This window comes from Temnothorax nylanderi, unplaced genomic scaffold (genome assembly GCF_030848795.1).
Source record: "Temnothorax nylanderi isolate EJ_2023f unplaced genomic scaffold, tnyl_v1.0 TNYL_tig0009_pilon, whole genome shotgun sequence".
NCBI lineage: Eukaryota > Metazoa > Arthropoda > Insecta > Hymenoptera > Formicidae > Temnothorax > Temnothorax nylanderi.
Genome location: NW_027249071.1, coordinates 2265446 through 2292342, shown reverse-complemented (window position 1 = coordinate 2292342; position 26897 = coordinate 2265446). Strand labels below are relative to the sequence as shown.

General features: G+C 46.6%; 1 protein-coding gene and 1 long non-coding RNA gene across 12 annotated transcripts in view; one reads left to right on the top strand and one right to left on the bottom strand.

Moving 5' to 3' along the window:
- The window catches only part of LOC139787425 (growth factor receptor-bound protein 14), a 248550-nt gene that overhangs the window by 156375 nt on the left and 65278 nt on the right, over positions 1-26897 (top strand). The gene's annotated exons all lie outside the window — the stretch shown is intronic.
- Positions 17114-22316, bottom strand: LOC139787428 (uncharacterized). Its single transcript, XR_011722640.1, has 2 exons — positions 21907-22316; positions 17114-19050 (listed from the first exon to the last, which is right to left on the bottom strand). It is a non-coding gene; the product is annotated as an uncharacterized lncRNA (long non-coding RNA).

The following is a 26897-nucleotide window of genomic DNA, read 5'->3' as shown; positions in this document are numbered from 1 at the left end:
CCCGGCTGTTATCCTGCCGGGACATGGGACAAATATTGAAAAATCGGCACAGTTCTGGCAAAATCGGGACGGGTGGCAACTCTGGATACAACGTCGTTTTCACCGAACGAGCGAATTCAATTATTCCGCATGCGTTTTTGCGAGAGATTCGCGTTGACCCGCACGTGAAACCGCACTCGTGTCGTCACGTAATGCAGCAAGGGCGATGCCGTGGGCCTTGCACGCCGCACGTGCACGCGGCCGGCGCGACAGGACAATTTTCCTCCGGGTGTATACTGTTTAATCGGAGCGGCGCGCGATCCCGGGGAATTGATCGGCGGTAAAATACATTTTATCGCGCTAATCGTGAGGGACGGCTCGCGAGAGGAAGGGGCGGGAGGGAGGAGGACACGGGGAAGGACACCCCGGTAAATGCGAGGCGGTCGAGTATCGGCGAAAAATACATCGTGGATCACCGCGGACGGGCACCGGCGCGCGGCGGCGCGATTAACGAGCGTGCGTTACACCGAAAGCCCATTTCGCCGATATTTTCGCAATTATACGAGGCAGACGGATGCACGTGGTCCCCCAGGCCGTCCTCCCCCCTTCTCCCCTTGCGCCCCCGCGGTGCGAAATTTAGCGTGTACGCTCACGTCACAATTATACCGCCGCGCGTAATCACGCGTAGTCGTCCGCGTTGAGTTAACCGCGCGCCTGACGTGCACGATTCGCTCGCGTAACGAAGCGATGTTAACGGGATTCATTGTAACTCATTCGTCAGCGACGCGTCTCTTGTACAGTCCGACTCGTTAAATCCCATGCTTTAACGGTTGGAGCAAACTCGCGCGACACCCATTTCCATGCATCTAACCGATGTATGATGACGGGCACTGTTTTATAGATGTTGCAGGGGGAACGAGTAATTGACAATTTATTACCTCTAACAGTTGATAATTTGTTATCTATAATTATGTTATTAATTAATATTATTTATTTGTGCATATTTTTCTCTCGCTGATCTTTTCAGGATGTCTTATAAGTATGAGAGATGTTTCAAGGCGATTGCGTAGTCGCCGATGACTGTTTCGCAAGCGGGCGTGTAAAGTAAATCCTGAAAGAATGAAGAAAAACGAGAGAAAAAGCGGGAATATAGCGAAAAAAGAGGGGAAAAAGTGCAACGCTTGCGCATGTCGTAACATATCTAATTCCGGAGCGCGAGCCTCGCGACAAGTGCGTTTCGATCTATGTATAGCGATGATGCGGGACGTACAAGTCACCGCGACCTAATCGCCGTTTCGTTTCTCTCTCTTTCTCTCCGCCCGCTCCTTGTCCTCCTTTCCCATCACTCCGCGATTTTCCTCCTCCTCCTCCTCCTCCTCCTCCTCCTTCCACCTCATTCTCCCTCTCTCTAGTTTCTCGCGCTCCATCGGACTCGCGTGCACGAACACGTGAGCGGACGCACCGCGCGTATTACAGCCGTCTCGCGCGCATAGATAGAACTCGCTCGCGCGCGCGCGCGCGCGCGAACGCCGTCAACTTCGCCTGACAGACAGTTCGGCGGCACGCCGATATCTCGCCGATGACGCACGCACATGCATATGCGTGTTCCTCGTCCGTCTTGCGGCGTAGCGGTGGCGCGGCCTCCGCTACCATCCACTTTGCCAACCATTCGAGAACAGATAGCGAGTGATTCGCTCGGGCGTCCTTTTTGTCCGGGAATGAGTGTACGTGCGCAGTCACGCTACCGGAAACGTAATTAACCCACTGGCCGCGGGAATGTATAAATCGATCGGTGATCCCGCCGTTTCCTCCGACTTTGCAGTCTTCCTCATTAAATTTATCGACGCTAATTATGTGTGAGCGAGCCTCAGACGAAATTTTCGCTCGAGCAACGGCCTTTACTCTTTCACATTCCTGAATAACGATTATTAGTATTAGCTAGGCATACGAATACATAATTTGAATTGAGCTCGTTAATTTCCCTGAGTGTGCTATTTTCGTTGTTATCTATCGACAAACGAATCTTTATTCACATCGACGGAAAATAGATCGAACAGTGAAAGAAAAGTCCAGGCTCTTTCTCGAAGTACGTTACGCGGTAATTATTAATCGCATAAGTGTCTGACACGATTGAGTACAGGACTTTCGAGATGAAACAGTTCACGGCGAACCGAAGACAAGCAGCTTTACTTGTAACGAATAGAGGCACGAATGTACAGAGTTTCCGAGTCATCAGTTAAGGCCCATTTTCGCGTGACATTAAGTGTTCCGACACTTGCGGTTGCGACAGTGCCACTATTAGTCTTCATTATGTATCGCGACCTCGCAACATATGGCAGTCGCCGTTATACCGCGATACGATGACAATACCGCGAAAACGAGTCTACGAGGTATAAATACGAGAAATAATGATAACGTGGAATACAATTAAGAGAAAGCAATTTTGCCTCGCGAAGAAACGCAAACTCAACCTAATTACATTATACATTCAAACTTCTTTTAATTTTCTATTGTATTATTATTGCATTAATTTTATCATTATCTCTGTAATAATACGTAAGTTTAAATAACGTTATATCGTTTAGTTTATATATATTACTCTTTCCCTCTGTATTATCATTTCATTACTATTACACCATTGTGATATTATATATTTTATATAATCGTTAAGTTGTATATTGTTAAATACTATCGGATGGAAAAGCGTGACGAGTGTGTCTTACAGATACACAAATGCGTCGCAGTACGAAATGTGATAGTGTCCTTTCGAACGCGTCGTGTATTGGAATATCGGAAACGATGCATTAAGCGTAGTGAAAAACTCACCTAACGAGAACGATACCTGCACCGGAGGTGGCGAAACCGAAATCACATACGACACGACGACAACGACGACTCGCGCGCGTATCGAACCCTTTTCAGAACGACGAAAGTTCTCGTTCGAAGTCGCCCGCTCGCGATCGTCAACAGCAGCCGCGCGTCCCTAGCAAGTCGGAAATTTCTTTGGCAGGCACATAGGAAATACGAGGACGTCCAACTCTTAGGGAGAAGCCGGCGACGGAAACTTTTCGGCAATGTTTCCCGATTTGACGTATGGTGAGCGTAATGCATCGTCCGCGGGTGTTTTATCTTCGGATAAAATTGGGGTTCTCTCCCTTCTCTATAGATATCAATCTTTGTCAGATTGACACGACGCGTGAACCTAATATTAAATTCTACATTCTTTCGTGTTATTATTGTCTACGGTATCGCGATTTATTGCCACGGATTTTGACTGCCAGATTTCGCAATACGAATCCTTCGGGAAACTTGACTTTTGAAAACGCGAACTACATCCGGCGAAATCACCAGGTCATTCGATGTCGAATGCGCGACGGAAACCGGCATAACGAGAGTCGCGAGCAAACGATCTATAATCTGTCGATAAATCGTGCCCCACGCGCGTTTCATTAACGCGCCGCCTGTTCCCGGGTCCCGGCATTCGGCCAATATTCGGCGTACAATATTTCGAGCTGTCCGTCGGTTGGTCGCAACCGCGGTTACTACGAAGCGCTCATTATTCCCGACAATGAAATCCCATAGAATCGACTCGTCTCGTTATTCGTCCCGGTTAACTGACGCTAATTACGATTCCGGGAACCATTAGCCGCCATTGTTCTCTCTCGCGCAATAGATGCGCGATACGGCCCGACGTTCGGCCGTTCGTATGTGTTTATGGATAATCAATCCCGCTGTCTTCCATTAGCTCCGACCAACCGACCGCCCTCTTCCGCTTCTCGTCTCTTTTTTTCCCTTTTTTCTACACTTCGGGAACGGCGAAATCCGGTACGTGCAGTTACTCTCGCCGTGTAGAAACGTCGGGCGACAAAATGCTGGGTCCCATCCAGAGCTCCATCTCTCTCTCCAGCATGGATTTCTACAATTAAATTCGCGACCGTTTTCGATGGTTCGAAATTGAATTGTGCCATGAAGGAATTGCATTCCGCGAGCGCGATTCGCATTTTCCGGACAAGCGCATCTTACATCATCCGCGCGCGACTGTAATACCCAAGTGCCGATACCCTTTAAGATTCGATTGGCGAGAAAGCCGAATGGGTATCGATTTCGCAACCGCGAAAAGATGGGTTATTCACGCGGGCGCTGATATTTCCACGGAAATGCAGTCTACTTCGGGGGGCGGGGAGGGAGGGGGACGATTCGAGAGCGATGAAGATAGAATCCGATCGAACAGAAAGCACGGATCCGTAGCTGTAGCTTGTTGCTAAGGAGAGCAGGAGGAAGCGGTGTCGCCGCCCGTTCGGTAGTGGAGGACACGACGTCTGTGCGGCTCGGGGTGGCGCGAAAGGGGGTGGCTGACGGCAGGGGGTGAACTGCGTTCTCTGAGGCTCGCTCTCAGTTGGTTCAGTGGGACATATCGATCCAGCGAGCGGGGTGAACCCCGTGGTGCAAGGAGGGGCGGCAGGGAGGAAGGGTCGACTAACCCAACCATCCAAACCACCCAGCCGACGAACCATCCAGAGCAAGCATGCGTGGTTTCCCCCTCCCCGCTGGTTCCACCCCCCGCTGTCTCTTTACCGCCAACATGCCGTTCACCCCCTGGTACCCTCGAGAAGGGAGAGAGGTAGGGGAGGGAACGGAGGGAGAGAGAGCTGGTCGGGCCTCCCCTTTGTACCAGCGGCTATATCCTGGACAAAGAGCTATCGCGCTCTTCGGCGAGAGGAAGATGGAGGATAAGCTCCGCGAACAAAGGAACCGCACTTTTTTGTCCGTTTCAATTAAATCCTCATCGATATACTCTTGGCGGCGGAAGTGTTTTCGCGATACGGTCGCGCGTACGAAAGGCACCGTTTGTTCGAGAACAACCGTATCTCACTAGTTCGCCGAATTCGATCCGAAATTCTCGTCTCGCGTCAACGCGACCCGCATATTAAACCGCGAGCGTATCGTCCTTACGAATTGGCGACGCTTCTCCGCAACGGCGTTTCTGAATTAATAGCGCGGCGCGGTGTGGCACTCGCGTGCGAGAAACGTCGAACGATCTCGTCGTAAATCTAACCGTTCATCGCTTCGTTGAAGAAACGAAACTCCGAATTGAATACATCCGCATTTAACATGAGCGCAAATGCATGTGACATAGGAACAAAACGGTAAATGATGCGTCGATCACGAAGTTTATTTCTCTGGCGAGAATGGCCCGAGAGAAAGAGAGATAGATAGAGAACGAGAACGCAGGCACGGATGGTATCGATTTTGCGAGTTGCTACGTAAGATATCAAGGTTTCGCGGCGCGGCGCAGCGCGTATCTCGACGTGGGGTTTCCCCTTTAGCGAGGAGATCAGCGAGACCGCCACGGTGTCTTGGCGCGCGACGGCTCTTCCTCGTCTCTGTGATTTATAGCAACCTCCGTGATCACGATAGTTACGGCGGTAGTAGTAGCGATAGGTGGTGGGTTGGCAGTATTCGCGTTCGTGCCCGCTGCCGATGGAACGCATACACGGTGTCCCTGGATCTCCACATCTTCTCCCGAATATCTCTCGATATACTATCGAACATTCTTATCTTGTCTAAAAATCATGTGTAATATAATATAGAGTAATAATCAGATGTATTCGTATCTTTACTCGGCGTATCTTTACTGACACGGTGAATCTGTAATGTAAAATCCTTTGAGCCAATCTCATGCATACGCGATGAGGAAGTTATTCGTGTGGGCAGATTTGATTCTGAAAGTGTATCACAAAGATTTAACAATGTAAGAAGTTGAAGTTTTTATGCAGGGAACTTATATCGAACTGGTATCTTTTCTCACTTGAACTGAAAATCTTGTCAAAGTAAATCCTAATTAAAAGTAAGCAGAGGATAAAGCTTCATTATTTGCTTGTAATCTGAGTCATGAAAACATATCCTGCAGTTTTTCAATTGAACGTAGAATTTAAAGATATTGATGTATTTACATTTTGAAGGAAATAATCTGCTTAGAATTAATGAAAGAATGTTATATTAAGAAGCGATTAAGGACACCCTATAGAAAGTGCGAAGAAAAGTCGACTATGCGGTCGTGCTTATGCACGCGTCTTTGCTAACCACGATCCACCATCGCCGTCTCGTCGTAATTCTTAATAAAGCTTTATGACCCCCGTAGAGATGTAAATTACTTGTCGCCGCGACTCGATTAATAATAGCATAGCATAATGTTACCGCGGTCGTAAAGGGATCCGCGACCTTTGCCATGCGTTTCACATTTGCATTTATCGTGCGCGTATCATAGCACGATCGATTGAAAAATAAAGAAAAATCCGTGGAAAAAGAACGAGGAGCAACGTGTTCGATATAAGTAAGCGAATGAAAATAATTGCTCTCTATGCTGGCAACTTCGGGCAACTTCGGAGAGTTATCCAAATATGGAAATTAAATTTATATTTAGACTATATATACATATATATATATGATATGGAATATTCATGTATAATTTCTCCCTTTACAGAAAAATATTTATTTCCTACAATAAAATTCAACGGAATATTTAGTAGCAAAATATCTTGTGATATAGTTTAGAGAACGTACTCGTTTTATTGTCGACTCAATCATATCTTTATTTCGCAGTACAATTGACGTCACTTCTACTGTATTAGTCATGAAATTTGCTGTTGTAGCTATAATCTGATACGGGACGACCTGCGAACACGCTCGTTACACTAGACGATAAATTAGCACGCGTGCATACGTATAATTGTAACGCAAATGAACGCGATTTATTATTCTTCATCTACATAATGCAATGGCATTATCAGAAAATATATGAAAATCGCGCTTATTTATTTTCTGTCCGCGGACTTATGACGTAAGTGCTTTATTGCAAGGACAAGAGAAACCGGCGACTTATTGTCGTTCCTTTCTCATGTCGCTAACAAATATAAACTTGAGCGATTATTTATATCAAGGAAATCCAGAAATAAAATTAAAATATGGAGCAGTTGTAAATGTACAGAAATAATAAATTTAAATATATAATAAATATATCAACTAACTCTGACGAGAGAGAAAGAAATATAGGGAAGAAAGCGGATTCGATGCTGGATATATGTATACATATATGTACATATAGAAATGTATGCTCGATGCGTCACGGAGAATGTTTTACGAATTGGCAAAGAAACAGAGAAGAGCATACGAGCATGAAAGAGTTCCTATATACGCACGTAAGTTGTATATGTATAGAGTTGGGTTTTTCACCGGAAGTGAGAAATTTTACGACTCTCTACGTTGAGACGGTGGACATTTATAGTGACGTGACGTAATCTCGCAGCAATAAGAGTAAAAAGGTAATGCGTGCGGCATTACCGATGAGCAGAACTCGATCGAAACGACCTCTCTTTCTCTTTTCCCTCTTTCTTTCTTTTTTTTTTTTATTATCGAGAATTGTCTGAAGGATATTACGTTGCCTTTCTAGCTCGATAACGCCGCCTTTTACTACGGCCGCAGTTTATAGCGCGACTTTATAGAATGAGTTTCTTTGGCGTATCAAATTTTAATTAACTTGTTATGCGAATTCCCTTCTGTAAACACTTGCGAATTAACGGCCTTTAACTTTTTCGTAATATTCGCATGAAGAAACACTAAGACACATATATGTTTAATTTTTACTTTAAGGAACAACCATGAATAAATAATTAGATTGGAGTAGGAGGTTTATTAGCGTGACTTGCGAACGTGTTCTCGCGATATGTCACGTTTGTATGTCACAATCGCGCGAGCAAACGCAAGTGTTAAGAAGAGACCGTGAAAATGGGAACTTCGAAATATCTCGGGCCTCTTTAAATAACGCACTTCCTTCCTCGCGTGTCACTGGGTTACTGTGTTTTCTCCGTAAAACCCGCGGAAGAAAAAGTTTTCGTCGTGAATCTCCGCTCCATCCACTCCCTCTTCTCCTTCTCTCCCTTTTGCTCCCTCCTCGGGAACCCACCGTACGTTCTTCGGCCTACAGCAGGTTCACCCGTCGTCCGTGTGGCGATGCAGAGATGGAGTATGAGGCGTCGAGGGGAGAAAAAGGAGATGGAGAGTGCACAGGGGTTAAGAAACGCCGAGGAGAAATCGTAGGAGAACGAAGTCGTCGAACTAGGAGGAAGAATTATATCGCACCTAAATCATACACGACGCCGGCGCAAGGCCGTTTTATTTTACCGGTATGTTTTACGGGGTTGGGGGGAAGGATGAGAGCGCGGTGTTGCGAAGGGGTGAGATCTCCCTTCGTCGCGGATACATCCTCTCTGCTCGCTCCTCTCTACTCTCTTTTGCCTTTTGTTCTCTCTCCGAAATCTAGCGAGAACGAGCACGCCTTTTCTCCCTCATGGCGAGTCAATACGAAAAATACAAGGAAAATCCATACCCGGGTCAGAGAGAAACGACGCTGCGCAGGTTTTTCCTTCCAACGTCAGAGCCGTCGCCGTTGCCATCGTCGTCGTCGTCGTCGTCATCGTCGTCGTCGTTGCCGCCGAAACGATCCTTTGACAAAGCAGCGATGCATGCAGATAGCTTGTTGAGAAGAAACGGGCTCAATAAAAACGGTAACAATGGCCCGGGTGCGAGGTAACGTGGGCGTGGGTTGAAAAAATGGGATAAAAGGGATCTCTTAAGGTAGAATCCAAGAAAAAGAGCTTGCGGAGAGGAAGATGTTCTCGTAAAAGCGCTGCAATTTCAATTCCTGCTAATTTAATTCAATGTTTACTTTTCTCATTATTTTATTTTTATTTTTATATCTGCCGTTTTATTTGAACTCACTCTCGACGGTTTGTATTTCACAATAGAGCTCGGGATAAAATTCCATTTATAAGTTCATATGTCGTGTGTGTATTCTATATGCCAGTCTAGTTGGTTCTCTATGCTCACGAAATTCTTAAACATTTGATATATAGGTTACACTAGGTTCCCCCTTTTAAACGCGCCATAATAAAGCCTCCTCCAAATTGTACGTTAGACTACGACGCGGCGTCATTTAATCATCTACTCTTGGAGAGGACGAGTCGAAAATGACTTCTCGTCCGTCTCACAGACCGCTCGTCATTCTTCCAGACACGGTACAATCTTCTCCCCATTCTTCTCCGTGGCACAAAGTAGCGCTGTTCCCAAGCAAGCCCAGATTTAACCGGGGTCCTCTCTTTGCCTTCTCTCCCTGCCCCTCGTGCGACTACTCTTTCTTTTTTTTTTCTCTCGGAGATGCGCTGCTCGTAAAATTTTTAAAAGCATCCTTCGGCAACTTTGTCTCCTGCTGAACCGTTCCTTCCTCTGCCATCTCGCTTCTCTTTCTATTCTATTCCATCGCCCTGGGACGATGCGATCATCGACGGGGCCGACACCAGACGTCCGAGGAAAATCACGATAATCCCCCCCGGTCGTTTGTAAAATTTGGCGCGATCGTAAAACCGAGAGAGAGACGGTGGTTACGTGCAGGGGAGTAGAGACAGAAGGGAGATATTATGAGTGGCCCGGAGGAGGGAGGATGATCCCTTTCCGAAACGCTCCCGCAGTGTCCCAGCACCGGTCGTAAAATCGTCACAAACCGTAGGGACTTTGCCTTTCCTAAGAACGTATCCGGAGCGTTTCCGAGTATCGATCCTGAGCAGCAAGATCCAGGCCCGGCATTACAAACAGCCAGTTCCGAGCTAATTGTTAAGCTGCGCTTACTTAATGCAAATTGTTTGTACGATCGGGTCTTTTAACCGGCCGTAATCGAAAATTAACAAATACCTATCCGTTTTCAGGAATCTTTAATAAAGGGTTAGCGTTTTTATTGACTTTTTTGTGAAGATTCGTTGTCGCTTTTGTTGTAAAAAGTTTATCCAATTAGTTAGCTGTAAGCATCCTTGAGATGCCGGGTTCTAATTCCACGAGATCGATCGAGGGAGAACGAAGTTGATCTCGCACAATCGCGAGGTGGATTTCTTTCCTTCGTCTCGGGCGGATCGTAACGTTTTTATGTTCTTTCGTGCCGTCGTTTCCGGTTTTCATTCTTTCGCCGACTAAAATCGACAGCGTATCCTTCTCTTCTTTCCATTTTTACATTCGTGAATTTTTATGTTCGCAAAATTTTGCATTACTTAAATCTCGTGCCGAGTAATGCAAACTCCAGAATTCATTTAAAACCGAGATGCAGAAATCGCGTAATCTATGGAAAATTCTTCTCATCGATTTATTCGCCGCGATTCGAGCGAATCTCGAGGATCGTTCCTGTCGTCCTTCGCACGGGGACGCGGCGACGTAGCGGAGTCGACACCGTTTAAGCGAGTCCCTGTATCTTGAATTTTACGAGCGCCACAAAAACATCCCCGTGTCCGTTCGGCCGCGAAAAAGCAGCCTCGTAAAATCAGGAACGGGTAGACAACTTTCGTCTTGGGTCCTTATATTCGCCATTTTCCGCGAAGAAATAGCGAAACTTTGGCGCTCGCCGAGTTCTCTATGGCTAGGTCGTTCGTTATTCCTCGTGGCGAAGCTCCGGGCTTGCAGATCCGAAACTCGATTCAGTTATAAGAATAGTCTTAAGTTACGAGAATAATACGTTGTCGTGCTACAAGTAATAAACGTATCTTCCAAAATCCAAAGACACGGGAATAATTTGATATCGTAGCATTTTTATTTGCAAAAAATCGTTTTACTACTTTCATTATTTGTTTTGCGAGATGAGCGTAATTGTTTGGCTTGATCTAAATTGATATCGAAAAGTCGACTCGCTGTTTATTTTCACGAGAGCGAAAGGACTCTATCCGGGGAAAAAATAAAACGTTCTGCCAGTTTACGAGCACCGTATTTCGTCTGAAAATAATTTGAGACTCGATTTACATGGGAAGAATGTAATCGTTCATTTTTATGCGGATCACCGCTGTGTTATAAGATAATTCAGATTCACATGACTACTCGCGCGCACAACGCAACACAGAATTTTATGATTCCCTCATATTTTACGTACTTCGTATCCCACAAGGATACTCATTATGCACGGTTTAAACATTCTTTTAGAGTCATAATGTACTTGCGCACCGGTTATTTTTTAACAAAATCAACGTTGTGTTAAAGATACGTTTGCGAGCATATTTTTAATTAAATTTTAAACTGGTGAGAAATTCATTTATCATTTTCTCGAAACAACTGATTTTATCGAGATATGCAAATTTCGCTGAGGTCAAGAGTACGGGGCACGACTCCCGCGAATTCGGCAACCGAATCCCGCGTGACAAGGTCGTAAAGTACAAGAGCGAAGGTCACACTTCTCCGCGAGAAAGAAATTCTGCATTCCTATGCGCACCGCGCTCGCAGATACGTGGTGCTGCGTGAGAAACCGACTCTTACGATCCGTGACTATTTCAAGAAGAACGATCCTTCTCTTTCTTTCTCTTGCCCTTTCACCATTCCTCCTCCCTGTGCAATGTCGGCAGGCGTGTATCGCATTCGCGATGCTGCTCCTCCGAGGCCGGAAAGCCACGACATCGCCGAGATTGATCCCCGAGCGCACACGTTCGTAACAGACAGAACGCGCCGACTTTGTAACGTTTTCATTTTCTTCTTGCCTTCGCGCATATCTGACAACTTGGGCGAACGGCCGGAAGTTACACTACAAGTTTATTTATAATAATTATATGATGAAGAATATCGCGCTTCAGTATCTAACTAGGATGAAGATATTAACATATCTATATTTTCATATTTTAAAGAATTTTTCACTAAAGCTATTAGAGAATTATATTATTGTACATACGGGAAGGAATATATATGTATAAATTCAGCAGTAAATTTTTTTTGCATGTAACATCAATCACTTTTATTAAGGTATCTAGGAATACAGAAGAATAGGGAAAAGAAAATTATTTCATTGAAATTAATAATTTCAAGCATTTATTTATTTTACGTGAAACTGAGAGGTTCCACATATTTTTGTCGAGACTTGATGGAAATGCGCGCTGTGTTGGATAAAATGTCGCGGTGTCGGGCGGTCCAATCGAGATACTTAATGAAATCTCGACGTTTCTCGTTAAAGAAACGAATAGTCTTTGAAGAACGTCGTCGTCGGGGCGACGACGATATTCGGGCTGACCTCGTTTCGTGACGGCGAAGACGTTAGACGGAGGGGAGTCGTTTCTGCTCTCGCTCTCGCTCTCGTGCTATTTGTCCATCGAGCAGCAGCCGGCTATTTTCGGCGTTTTATTCGGGCACCCGGTTTCTATCGCCCTTGTGTAATTCGCCTGGAGCAATGAAACACACGCGAGCGTCGTCTCGGCCACTCGAGAGAAATCAATTTTCACTTCGACCATTAAATCCGTATCGTCGCGCGCTTGCAAAAATCTCCGTGGAAACTCGCGCGGAGACGAATCCGCGACAGAGGTATATAAGAGATAAGAGCGGGAATAAAGACAACAGAGGGAAGAGGGGGAGGGCAATTTCAGTGTGTACTTTGCATTATTCGCCGAGTCGCTCGTTAAAATGGTGGCGCCGCCGCGGGGAAAATTGACTTTGAGAAAGCAACCTCGCTCTTTCCCGAGATAGAAACATCCTCCGCAAGAATATTACCCCCGATTAAAATAATGGCACGGGACATCTGGCCTCTTCCTCGGTGAATTAATTTCACATAACGTCCCGATTGCGTCTCTTTAACGCGATATCCTGCTTCGCTGCTATTCGTTAATTTTAATTTTAACATTTTGATATTATTTGATTATCATTTAAACGATCGCGCGCGTCACGGGAGCGCATTTTATGTTGCCGTAACGAAATCGCTGCGATGTCTACGATGTCTACGATGTGTTCGATTCAAAGTTGGCAAAGAACCGCGTGGAAGAATATAAATTTTTCCACGGGTTCTCTATCGATTACCCGCGACTGCAACGGCGCGTTCTTTGTCCCGGAGACAAGGATGCTGTGCCTTCAGCTTTAAAAAGCTCTCAAAGGAACAAAGGTTAGTGTTTGCCGCACAAAATTCGACCACGTGCCGAAGCCTCTTGGGGGAATACATCCTCCCTAGAACGGCGGTGGTGCCGGTGGTTGTGACGATAGTGGTGGTTGAACTCTCTCGCACGTTTCCCTATTCCTTTGTTCAGGAAGTTACGCTATCGTTTCTCGCCGTTGTCGTCGACCGCACCGGGGTCGTTAATCGAGTGTGGATGACGTACCGATCGTATCTTCAAGTAAGACGTGACGTTTTCCCAACACAGAATCATATTTTTATCTTTTTTCTTTCTCTTCAATCAGCCCTTCGTGAAAGGGATGACGTGTTCAGCGAGCGTTTCTCAGGTGTTCCGACTCGCGCTGGTAAAATGTAGTAGAATCGTGGCGCCTTGGCGGATTTGGGTCAGGCGCGACTGATAAGAAAGGATTAGATGTCAAATAAGTACGACTTGCCATGATTCATCGCTGTCAATGAGTCATTTCGTATCACGAACAACCTGTCTTATGACTATAATTCCAAATGCCGTAAGTGAATCGCAGAGGCGCGTATACCGATCTAACTAGCACGGACGAGTCTTATGTATCTTTGAAGGCTTCCACAAACGCTGGAAACAATGGAGTTTAAAAGTCGATGTAAAAATAATAACTGGAGTAAGAGGAGAATAAATTTTTCGTCAGCAGTTTATTCTTTGTTCTTTTCTCGAAACTCTAATTAAATGCTCTCTTTCTATTATCTTCGTATGTACATACATTTTGTACGTTATATAAGATTCTTTCATGCCAGATTCGAGAAATGTTTACTAATCTCAGCTATCTGAGGAGTTTTAGAGAAGAGTTCCGTCGTCTTTCCAAGAATGTTTGTCGTCTTTCTAAGAAAATCTCATCGAAACGAAGTAATTTCGAAGTAAAGAGAAACGCCGGAAAAAGCGAAGGAATATAGGCAAAGACGGGGGACGAAATATCCGTGGCAGGATGCGAGTCCTTTGTGTGGCACTGTGGCGCACGCGGCCTTCCGTCCTTTTTGTCCTAGAGGCACGCTTCTCCCAGCCAATCGATAGAACGCGAACGCCTTGTTTTAATGCGAATCCCCATCGCCCGGTCTCCACCCTTCGCTGTGTTCCCACCGCTGCCACAATCCCCCCGTCCCCCATTACTTCGCTCTTATATGTATCGCGATGGAGATATTGGCGGATATTTGGACAGCGGCTACCGCTGACGCCTTTTGAAAAATCGATGTTTCATCAATCAAGCGATATGTTACTCGCGCGCGCCGCCGCCACCGCCGCCGCCCGCGCCGCGCCGCGCGCCGGGGCGATTTTTCCAACTCGGCATTTCACACGCTCGATCGATCCCTGGACGACCGGAAACCGGCGACCGATCGCGCTAACGACTTCGGCAATCAATACCACAATGGCGAATAGATAAGAGTGGCGCAGGATTACCATATTTGACAGAAAAAAGGATGAGGGTAAATATATTTCATTTAAATTTTTTTTATCGAGAATTGACTGGTTTTATATTAGAAAAAGGACATTTCGTTATCAATTTATTTTCTCTTTAGTCGTCAAAACGGATATTATAGAAAATAGAAAACTCCTCCGGAAAAAACTGGGAAATTCAGAGAAAAGAGGAAAATGGAGAAAAGACTTTTCTAATAAAATCGAGTGAGAGAAAAATGAAGGGTAATGAGACCCAGCGGCAAGATTTCCCTTTTTCAAATTCAGAGATTTTTATACGAGAAGCGTAATAAACAACCGAACATCGTACGCACCTTTTAGTTACATCTCCAACGATTCGCACTGTTCGCGCTCTCCGCTTTAAAGCTTGCGTTCGCATAAATCCTATATTCGCTCTATCTCTCTTTCTGTTTCTCTCTTTGTCTCTCTTTAAAGTTCCCTTTGTTCTGCGTGTTTAGCATTGATCGCTCGGAGCCACCTCCGCTCCCGCTGGCTCTGGCTCGCGTTCTGCCAAAATTCTGACAAATATTTGACCTTCGTCTGAATACTCTTCGAAAACGTAATGGATGCTCTTTTCCTCTCTCTGTCTCTCTCTTCCTTTCTCTCGAAATAATTTTCGCGAGCTGTCCGAACCCGTAATCTCAATCCGCCGACCACATTCGTGCGGGCGCAGATGCGAGAGTGCGCGAGTGTCCCCTACGTGAGAGCGACTTGTCGGAGGCAACAAACCTCGATTACGTACATACGTAAACCGGAGAGTAGAAACGGTCCGCGGCTCTCTTAGGTTTGCTTCTTTGTTTCTATTGCGTCCTGGATACGATCGATACGCGAACGCTCGCTCGTGCTCACGGCTCACGCGACACCTTGTCTTCGATTTCTTAATGGAAGTCCTTTTCCGTACAACGGCATCGCGACTCCCCGTTGACACTATCGCGTCGATGTTCTCATGACGTGTATCATATGTAAGCGTGTAAATATTCGCGCGGGGGCAAAGGGCATTTGGAACGAATGCCAGTTCTCGCTCTTGGCCGCCGTGGCCTCGTCGTCATGTGAAACAATAACGACGTGTCATCGAGTAACGGAATTGAAGAGGCCGCAGGAAAGGAGGCTATAATGCGATATGATGTGTGAAGCAACCTGTCTGTACAACTTGTCAGCGTTACGCATCACTTGACCCGAGGCCAAGAGTTGACTTTGACTTCTCGGATATTCGGATAAATGCGAGATATACCTGATTGATCATTGGAACACGGCCAAAGAGATTTATAGAAAGCAAAGAGATACTTTGCGGTATTAAAACACTTTTTTAGAGGAAAAAAGAAAAAAGAAGAAGGCCAATGCGAGCCATATCGCAGACATTGATACGTAAATGATTCGAACTTTAATTTAATGAACACATTAATTTTTTTTCTCTTTGATTGAAAATTAAAACGAACCTTGATTTTTACAGAAATTATTTCTATAATTTCTAAGGTGAGAAATTGTTGAGAAACTAAAAAAAATATGCTGAATATCCTTCACTTTGACTAATATCGATTAAAATACTTCGTGTTATTGCCAACTTCGTTCTTGCATAGTCGTAAGAATTTTTCGACGACTGAATCAATACATCGAGACTAAAACGATCAATGCCGTTCTACAGGTCGCAAATAGAAGGACGAACATCCTTTGTTCGTTGCGTGATCGTAGTCACACTATTTCTTATTCTACGAGCGCTATTGATTATTCCAGTCCCAAGGTATCGACGTTTTCCGTTCTAGAAAAGTAACTGATAAATGCAGATTACACATATCGATGAATGAATCCGAGACGTCGTAATGTCGCGTATTAGATTCGCGCACTGATCGCAAACAGGACGATCTAGGTCAGCGCTTTCACCCCGGGGGTCATTATTTTCCGGTAATGTCGCCTCGAATTCCAGATGAGTTTGGCCTTTTACCGAGCGTCGCGGTAAAAGCGCCATTTAAGAGGCGCGTAATAAAATGTGTGCATTAACGTCCCGCGGCCTTGGCACGTAGCCGCGCGGAGGTTAACGCGCGGCGCGCATTCTGCGTTCTTCCCTCCGTTCTCCCTTATTTCACCTCCTCCTGCCTGTCTCTGCCCTTCCACCTTTGCCGAGAGACAGTGGCAATTTAGAATTTCATAACGAGAGAAAAAGGATTTAAAAAGCGTTTAATGCCCGTCGCCTTGCGCGGCTGACTTGCCCGCAAAAAAAGGGAAGGAAGAGGAGAGGAGGAAGAAAAAAATCCGAGACAAAGATAGGAAGAACGACTATTATCGCTTTCGGAGACAATGAGAGCGAGTAATGGAGGAAAAGAAGTGCTTCAGCGCCGCGCGTTCCTTGACATAATTCTATACGATCAAGATATCGGTAACGATACGGTAATTGCTCAGCGCGGTGTTACCTTGTCCCTCCTCTGCGCTAATTTCGCGATCGCAGCCGGAAGATATTAAATGCTGCGAAGCAATTTCTTGTAATGCCGAGTAAACGCACACGATCGGCGATCGATCCTTGATTTATTTAGTTACGCCAGTCACTGTCTGTAGAAAGGTGTGATAATTGAATGCGTTGCATAAATTAATGTTTCGATCGCTCGATACGGCGTGATATAATACCTAACGTTGTCGTGACGTAACCATATCATAGCTACGCAACAACCACGTAGCATTTGTGATATTTAATGTTATAAACGTTTGTTATGATATTTAAATATCTAGGTATTGTAAACGTGTTTAAACACACATGGTAAGATAAATCTTTCTTTATTTCAACGGTTGTGATATACTTGGAATTAGTAGCGTGAGAGTTCTTTTTGTGAGGAAAATAAAAATGCTTATTCGAGTATGTCGTCGATAAATTGATTACTGGCGAGATAATCTTGCAGTGAGTGCTCTCTCAAGTACTTTTTACCCCTGATCTTAATGGGATAAAAAATCTTATCGATGCAGCTTGGCTTATGTCTTCCATCATGATGATATTTTATCGCTTTATCACTGAAGAGACGTGTGCATTCGCAAGCAAGGCGGTTTTAATTCTTCTGATCAATTCTTTGTGGATATTCACTTGATAAGCTCAATTAAGTTATTTTTAAAGTGCGATAGTAACTCGCGTAAGTAATAATTGAAATTATTTATGAAAAAATGATTACGATGTCATTTTTATTAAATCCAATAAACAGAAAACTTTCGTATGTTATTTAGTATTTTTAAAAATAAAAAATAAATGATAAAGAAAGAACTCTATATAAAAATTAAACAAATTTTCGATTTTCTGTAATTGCCTCCAGATCACATTATTATTTTAAGTTTATCCCCGTAGTTTCATTGAATTTAGGGTGTAAAATACTATCATGCGACGCGAATAGCGTGACGGTGAAGGGTTAAGCGGTTGCGGCGACCAAAGAAACTCCTCGGGCGCGGATCCGAACGTACGCTTCCGGTTGCTCCTTTCCGGTCTTTCTGGTAGTCGCGTAGGAGTGGAATTACCCTGCTCGCACACGAGGCTGGCATGATGCCTCACCCTAACGCAATTAACGCCAATTTACGCTACGCGCTAGACACGGATAAAGCTAGAGAGCGAATGACGAAGCGGGAGGAAAAGAGGAGGAAAAAGAACAAGAGAAAAGGAGAGACATTTTCACTTTCTCCTTCGTCTTCTTTTTGTCCTTCTTTCTTCTGCCATTTCTGTTCCGTCAAACAATACGAAGCATTTTTCAAATTCTTTAAATGTTTATCGGATTTCCCTATAGTTCCGAATATTCCAGGCATTCAAGTATCTCTAATCGAGGAAATCTCGTATTCAATTCTGTTTGAATTATTCGGGCGATATGATCGTTCGAATATTTCCAACCCTAACTGTCCGGTGAGGGCGAAAAGGGAAGAGTCAACGGCTGTTGCGTCTCGCACGTTGAACGAACAAACGAACGATCAACTTGGCCCTGGCGAAGAAACTGTGTTACTGCACCCTCTCTCAGCCCCCTCCCCCCGCCGATCTCCAGTTGTCGCTACCTCTCGCCGCTTTCCAAGGCGCCGTCGTGAATATTCATGAACCGTGCGCGCCTGTCGCCGTAGTCATCCTCCCGGTCGTCACGAGACGTCCCGTCGCACGGAAATTCGTAAGGAAACTTCCGGGGCGGCCGCAGAGCGCGGGGCACGGGGGGATGGAATTTCTATCGAGTTTTCGAAACGAGGGTGGGCTCGCGAGAGCGAAAACTTTTTGGCATGGATTGAAACCCATGTTAATCCCGATGACGCGCCAGCGAAAATGTGCCTCGTGCCCAATCGTCGCCTATGAATCGTGAAACGAACGCGAAGATTATTTTACGCGGGGGGAAAAGTGAGTCTCTCGTGCCACAGTGTGAATTAGTCTCATTGCCATGCGAGCCGTGAATGGACGGATTATGTTTTTTTTTTCTTTTCGCGCATCTGCCATCGAATCTTCGGTTTCAATCCCTGCGCCCGCTGTTTAGACGGCTCTGCGAGAGGTCCGGCTTACGTTGCCTGCCTTGCGAAACACGAGTTTAGAGCCTTTTTGCGTGGCGACATTCTCTAGTCGCAGTACGAAGAAGGGTACTTGAAGGCAAGTCCAGCTGTTGTTTCGTCAGCGATTGCGTCAGCGCGCTTGGGAGCGCAAGAGCCTCTTGAAGAGTGCATTGAATTTCGTTGTCCCTTCGCGAGAACCGGCCTGGAACGGCAACGAAATATCTGGTATAAGAATGCGTATATGAACGGCCCTCAACGTCGTCTTCAAATATTCATGCATTGCTAAGATGGACAATACTTGTTTTTAGCTTCTAATACGTGTCTACATATGATTTGTCAAAACTGCTTGTTTTAAACTTTCGAGATATTTAAATCAATTAGCTGATGTTCATTACAAGAATTTATTGTATACAAAGTATCACACATGTAATCAAGATGAATATTGTGCAGACGTGACGATGGCAGTTTCGAAATTATAAATTAGGACACGTACGAGATAGCTGCGAGCCGTAATATTCCTTGGTCCGCAATTATCGGTAAACTATTACGCGATATGCACACGCGTGTCACGTATTACACGCGGAGGCGGAAAACGTGTTCGTGCAAGATGGTGCTTTCGCGTTAAACCGAGACACCTCGCTCGTTGAATCGATCCTGACAACACCTGCACACAATCTCTAGACACCGAAATTAGTCATCCCGCTTTTATAGGCCGAAAGCGTGTCGGGGCTTGAGAAAGCTCGTAATCCTTGCGTCACTCGCGGCGTATCCGATATCGAGCCACCCTGTAAAACGAGACGCCCGTAAATTTAACGTTAGAACGCTCTGACTGAGGCTTGCCTCATGTGCAATCTCAGTTTGCAACTGTAAACGCCCGTCGTTCTTTCGCGACCGCGGCTAGATCAAGAAAATCAATCTCTCCAATCCTCTACGCCGCTCAAACTTCAAAATCTGTTTAAAGGCGGATTCATTCGTATATTTTCTTACGTTGCTTATTTTTTATCTCAGATAAATTTATTTTTTACAATTATATATAATTATCTTATATGATTTTATTTTATATGACAAATTTTTCTCCATCAATTTACTTATACGAAATGTGCTCGGTACATTTCCGGTATTTTGCGAGTTGCGACGTGAGAGGATTAATTCTCTATGGAATCTCATGGACGCGAATTCCGGATCTAGATGACTCCGGACTCACGCAGGAATTTCGTCATTGACGGTCGGTCGGTCATTCGCTGCGGTTTAGAGGCGGTGCATTCCCGCGTTTACGGTGCTTCACGAAACCCCTCACGGTTTGCATCCCACGGAAAAAGGAACCACCGCGGCACCGTTGCCGTTCTTTCGGACGGATCGCGTGCCCGCGTTCCATTCCGTGCCGTTTTGTTCCCGGGGAGACAGTGTAACGACGCATCGCGACGATGAAATTTTTCCGTGCACGGTGCCGCTGCTGCAGTTTAAACGATAAAGTCGCGGTTTCGCGGAAGCGCGCTTCGTGGAAACGCATTTCGTGGAAGTTCGTCTGCTTCGAGTGACAAGGCGATTGCACCTGCCACGCGTTGCGTTGCGCAATCGCGATATGCATGCTTCTAACATAATATGCCTTCGTTCTCGCGCATGGTCGTGGCGGGCGTTTGGAAAAGCGATGCTCGGAAACGTGCGTTTATTCACGCCGTTTTTTACAGCGTCGTCGAAAAACAACGATCGTTCTTCTTTCAGCATAATGGTTGTTCCAAAAAACAGTATAATAAGCACGAATTCGCAACTTCACAGTTTTCAAACCAGAAACTTTGATGACAGTGACAATAATTACACCTCGTAGATGAAAAAAAAACCTCTCTTTGATTCTAAATTTTCTTAGAATCTCTCGCAACAACGCACGTGCCGTTCTGCGGTGCAATCAGGACGGGGCGTCACTGGGTCGTTCTTTCGAAACTCGTTCTCGCTCGACCTTGGCGCGCTCAGCTGTCCCGCGGCGATCTCGCGCGAGAACTAGGCTCGAGAGCGTAATAGGAAGAGAAGCGTTTTGGTAGATGACGAGGGGTCGAGGGAGATGAGCGAGGAGGGGAAAAAATGTCGACCCAGTTAGGAGGTAGTGTAGAATGCAAGCTTTGGTACAATGCAGGCAACCGATGCCCGATCTGTCCCCTTTAAGGGTCCGGACCGGTGGGACCAGCGGTCGACCCCTTCCCCGTCGTAAAATTACAATCCTTTCGCCTTCAGAGAGAGAGAGAGAGAGAGAGAGAGAGAGAGAGAGAGAGAAAGAGGGGGGGGGGTGTAGCTGACCGCTCTCCGCGCGAACAATGGGGGGATTTATAGAACGCACCCCGTGTTCGCGCGCTACAGACCCACATGTGTGTGTGCGCACACCAGAGAAACGACTTGCTGTACCCGTGCCCGGGGAATAGGTTCCCCGCGTTCGTAATAATCACCCTAACCCTCCTCTCCTGGGCTTCGCGATCGTTCGCGCTACGAAGCTCGCACTTGTGGGCTATTCTTACAAACAGTCGTCAAAGTTAACCGAGATTCGACCAATTGGTGTGTACGTTCCGCAAATCTTCTTTCGGGGAACGATATCGATGGATGTTTATCTTCACTGGAGAGGGGCGATGTGATATAGATAGAATATAATGTAACTAGGAATATCGAGAGGAAAAGTATCACCGTAGGGGTCTCTTTGAGACTTTACTTGATAACATATTATAACGTGTTAGGTCCAATTTGAATTTGAAATATAATTGTCTTAATGCAGTTTCTTTTTATTGTAACAATGTCATTTTTAAAAATTTAATAGATAAGATATGAGAGCATGTGCAGACCACCGATATAGATATTTATTTATTATTTATTATAGTCATATAATACTCAGCTTTTACAAATTGAAACGATATTCAGCATGAAAAAGCACCACGGTTGGTTAAACCATGTTTATTTGGCGCGTCCGTGCAATAAAATACAATAATTCTACCAGAGAGTGATTTCTCGACGTATTTTTACAGCCATTGTCGAAGTGGCATAAAACATTGCACGGCGCGACTTGATACGAGTTACTCACTTGAATTACGACTCTCTTTCTCTTCTTTTTTTTTCCGAGGTCCTCTTGTAAAATCTACCGTTCGCGTCTATATCACTGTCGGCACTTCGATTATTTGTGAGCCAATCGTGAGCCGGGCGCGTCTGTATTTTCGCGTCGCGATTAATTGAATCGGCATCCTCGCAATCTCAACGAAACTCGACTCGATATTAATTTCCAGCGCGGCCTCCGCTGTACGCGCCCCGCGTTTGTTCGCGCAGTTTCAATTTACGACCAGACAGCGCCGCACGACACCGGAAGAACATTGTCGCCCCTCGATGCCGAAAGTTTGCCGGTTCGCAGACACGAGAGTCGCCGCGGCGATCTTTATCGCAAAACTTTGTTCTCCTCTTTCAGCTTTGTTCTTCTTTCCGCGCGGCGCGCAGCGGGAAGCCTTCTAATTCACATAGAATCATCGTCTCTCTCATTGTCAGCGCGGTAGCGGCATTTACGAACCTTGACTCCTTCTTCGCGGCTCTCTCCCACTCTCGTCCATTTGTGTTAATATCGTACGATGTTTCGAAGCTCCGCCATTGGTGGGGAAAAAAAAATATTGCGAGAAAAGTTAAAAATCACGATAGTTTTAATAATTTTCTTAACAAATGACCCCGCGCTCGTGTTCCTCGCGAACGCATGTCACGAATACGTGCGTCATCGTGATCATGCAATTATTTCACATGCACATCAATCTATCTTATTAATGAAATATAACGAGAAAATTACTAAAGACTGATAATTAATATCGATAAGAAGGACGTAAAGACTGATGAAAGTCAAACGAGAAGATGCTCATCAAGTTCTCGCTTCGAATCACTGATAACGAGGAAATCCAGAAGTGCGAAATCGTACGATACGTTGCAATCGATTATTACTCCAGCGTGTCGGTCAGCGATATGCATCGAATTGCGGATCGGATAAAAATGTGGTATCGCAGTTATCGCGATAATGAGGCCAGCTAAGTTAAATCCTCGCAACATCGACGGAAGATCGAGGCTATAACGATCGATCGCGAAGATCTAGTCTCGAGCGAGATTTTCAATTAGTCGAACCGGTATTTTAAACAAAATAAAAAAATTATGCTATATTGAAAATATAACAAATAATTCACAGACTATGTAATAGATTAAATAGATGACTGAAAATCTTTTTTCCTTTTCATGACGTACTGTGTGTACAATAAAACGAACGTTAATTGTAATAGTCGTCAGTTGCACGAATCGAGAGAATTCCAGCTCCTTCTAATCCAGTTAAAAATATAGAAAAAAAATTAACTGGAGTTAATTTTTTTGCTCCATTTTTCTCGATTACAATGACGAAGAATTAAGGCTCGTTCTTTTCTTTGTTTCTCGTCGAGCGATTGAGCTATCGCGAATATTTTCCGTCTCACCGCGGTAAAAATAAATTCTGACTAATGAGAGAGATCCGTTCTACGTGCCGCGTTGCACGCCGATAAATTCTGTCAATCAGCGGGATGACGAAACCGCAGGAGAGAGAGAAGCGATACCGGATATGCCGCGACGTTGCACCGGCGCGGCATGACGCGCGGCGCGGCGCGACGCGACGCGACGCGGGAAAGGCTCGCCGCTTCCTGCTTCGGTTTCCACCGTCGGCGTCGTCGCCCGGTGCGCGCATAATTTTCACGCGGCTCGCGTCTTCCTCCCGCCAGTCCCCGCCTTTGTTCTTTTGTGGCCGCCGAGGCCGCACCGGCCGTCGCCGTCCTACCGTGGCCGATATGCGGCCGCGATTAGGAAAACACATAGTCGCGCGCGCCGCTCCGCGGTCGGTGCAACGCGCGCACCGATCGCACACTCGCGCGCGCGCGCGCGCGCGCGCGAGAGTCGCGGGTCGCGGGCCGGGAAGGCCTCGCGTCCACGTCATCGAGCCCACAGTAGCTCCGTTTTACGGAGCCATTCGACTCCGTTGCACTCGATGAGGCTCGGGTTCGACGCGATTCGCTATTTCGCTCGCGAGGGATATTGCATGGCAGCGAGAAAGCGGCTGCTGCTGCTGCTGCTGCAGCGCGCAGCGGCAGGGCTCTCGTGACGCTTCCGGTCGGGCCCGGAGAGTAAGATAGAGCGCAGAGCGGCGCGAGAGTACAGAGAGCCCGGAGAGGAGAGGACGCGCACACCGGCGCGGCGCGAGAGTGTTGCGCGCGGGTGACGAGGAGAGAGAGAGAGAGAGAGAGTCTCGCGTACGAGAGAGGGAGGAAACGACACGGATAGGACGACGATAGAGAGGCAAGGGCGCCGCGCCGGGGACGGTTGGACGAGAGAGGACCGAGAGGATAAGGGGGAACCGGCGCGGGCGGGAGGAGGATGCGGCGCGCAGCCAGCTGACTCGGGAAAGTTCGTGGACGACCGTCATCGAACCGAAGGAATGGAGGATAGCAGCACCGGCGCACGGCCGATGCAGTCGGCTGCCACCGGGGAGCCAGCTGACTGGCCGGCTCTCGGGCGTTTCCGCCGCGTTTCGGCCGCCGTCGGATCTTTGTCCGCCGTTGTGCACGAGGGTACCGGCGAGCGACCAGCCGCTGTCAGTTGGCGCTGTGACACCGGAGGGAAGTAACGGTGCCGTTCCGAGGAACGACCCAGCACCGGAGCGAGAGAGAGAGAGAACGAGGAACAGGATTAGGAGGAAGGAAGTGCGAGGAGGAGGCGGAGAGACGGGCAGGGAAAGAGAAGAGGAAAGAGGAGACGATAGGCGGAAAAAGGGAAAAGAGAGCGGAGAAGAGAACAAGAGAAAGAGAACGAGAGGGAGAAAGAGAGAGAGAGAGAGATGATCAAGAGTGCACAACCGAGGAATTAACGATCGGCGGAAGGAACATCGTTCAGGAACACACAGGCTCTTCACCCGAACATTGAACGACACCCACTCTCTCTGCTCGACGAGTAACACCTCGCCGTCGTGGCCGCCGGTACCGAGGAATTTCGCCGGTGCCGTTTTCATACATTAGGTTAGGTCGAGGGAAGCCCAGGTATATCCATCGAGGCGGAGCTCGACGCCCATCGCCGCCGCCGCCGCCGCCGCCGGTCCCGACAAACGCCGCCGGAACGGAATCGCGAATTGCGGAAGCACAACGAGAACGCGAACGGGAAACAAATGGCAGGTGGGAGCGAACGTCGAGAGTAAGATAATGACAACTGTGATATAACAACGGGGGGAGAAGCGCCGCGCCGTCGTGCTTGCGTTTTTCCGGGGGTGCATTTCGCGGGCGCGTATATGCGTGCCGATATATTCGCTCGTGCGAATCGACGTGACGTCCCGAGGGGCAGTCGAGGAAGGGCAGTCCGTCAGCGGGAGGAAAACCTGTGCGGAAAAGGGGAAGGCGGTCCACGACACGCTCGCCGGTCGAAGAAGCGCCGGGGGATCACGAGGACGGCTGCGATTCCGTTCGGTAAGTCGTCAAGATTCAGAATCATTTTCATCCTCGCGATAATCAATTCAGCGAAAATCGCCTACACATGGGGGGGCCTCCGACGCGTGAGAGAGAGAGAGAGAGAGAGAGAAAGAGAGTGCGAGGACGATCGATGGCCGACGAGTGCACTCGCGAAAATGATGTTGCACCTAACTGGCGGAATGGCCTTTGCCGATTACGTGAGCCAATTTTTCTCCCACGTCGATGACGAATTGCAATTGTCCGTAAAATTGTTACGTCTCGCGAGAATTACGCTATCGCGTCAGATCGGCGAAACACTCGGTCGGAAATTGGAAAACCGGAGTCGGTGGGATTCGAAAAAGATGATCGAAAATCCGGAGTATTTCAGGAGCTAAAAGGATAAGATTTGGAAAAGAAATCGCGGAGATTTCTGCCCGGTTAAAAATACGTGAACGTAAACGTACAGTCGGAAGGAGAAAATTTAATCAGACGCGTAGGCAATAGGCACGGGATAATGTTCGTTCGCGTATCACGAAAAGGAAAGCGCGAAAAATTTGAAAGCGTGAAAACTGCCGTCGGGCACTCGCGCGGCGTTTTGCACTCCCTGCAATTTGCATCGAAATTAGCTTCGCGAAGTCGACTTTCGTCGATCGGCTTATTAAGCAATCATACGTCTCGATACTTCTTTTATTACATATACGTCATATACGTATATATACGCATCGCGCGCGAACAATCTGTCACTAAGCGATATAGGCGAGCGTACGTCTGATCGTGCTATAATGTGCGATTATCGGATTACTCATCCAGCGAATTCTCTAGAAAAACTGATCCTGTCGTTTATGCCACGACTTAATGCCGCTCGCAACATTAACGCTTATTGTTAGATGCGTTTGACGATGCGAAAATGAGAATCGGACAGCCGCGTTTAGCGTAGCGGCGGGAGAGTACGGGAATCTTTGTCTTGGCGGAGCTCTTTACAGTCTTTACGTGTCTTATTGTTAGCATTTCCGTGAGAGAGAAATCTAATGTGGCATATAAATATCGTGCCGCGCGCAGCGTCGCGTGATGGATCATCGTGCAGCAACGTTCCTAAATTTTAATGGTCTCGAACGCGATGCCTTGTTTAACCCATTTAGAGGGAATTAGTCCTCGTAGCCGGCTGCACGACCCTGCCGTCGTCAATCGGCAGCGCTAGTTAGACCGTCGTCGTTGTTATCGTACGGATAGTTACAATATGGGCCAGTGATTCCACGTAAAAAAGAAAAAGTTCCCTTCGCTTCTTGTATCTCGAATATAACACACTTCGATGCATTTTAATGCGATTTACGTAACTCTCTTACCGCACACGCGGCTTTATGGGTATCGACTTATCGCTAAAGTTCCATTTTATCCGGCACTCACGACGGAACAAAGACCCCCAGCCCAGTTTTAAGTTGCGTTATGCATAATTTCCCGGTTAGGTGGAAATTGGATTGCGCAACGGAGAATTAATGGCGAGACTGAGATTCGTTGACCCGCGCTCCGCTCCGCTCGCGATAGGTACATATCTAATATGTATCGGTTATCTCTACCTACCTACACCGGCGGTAGCAGT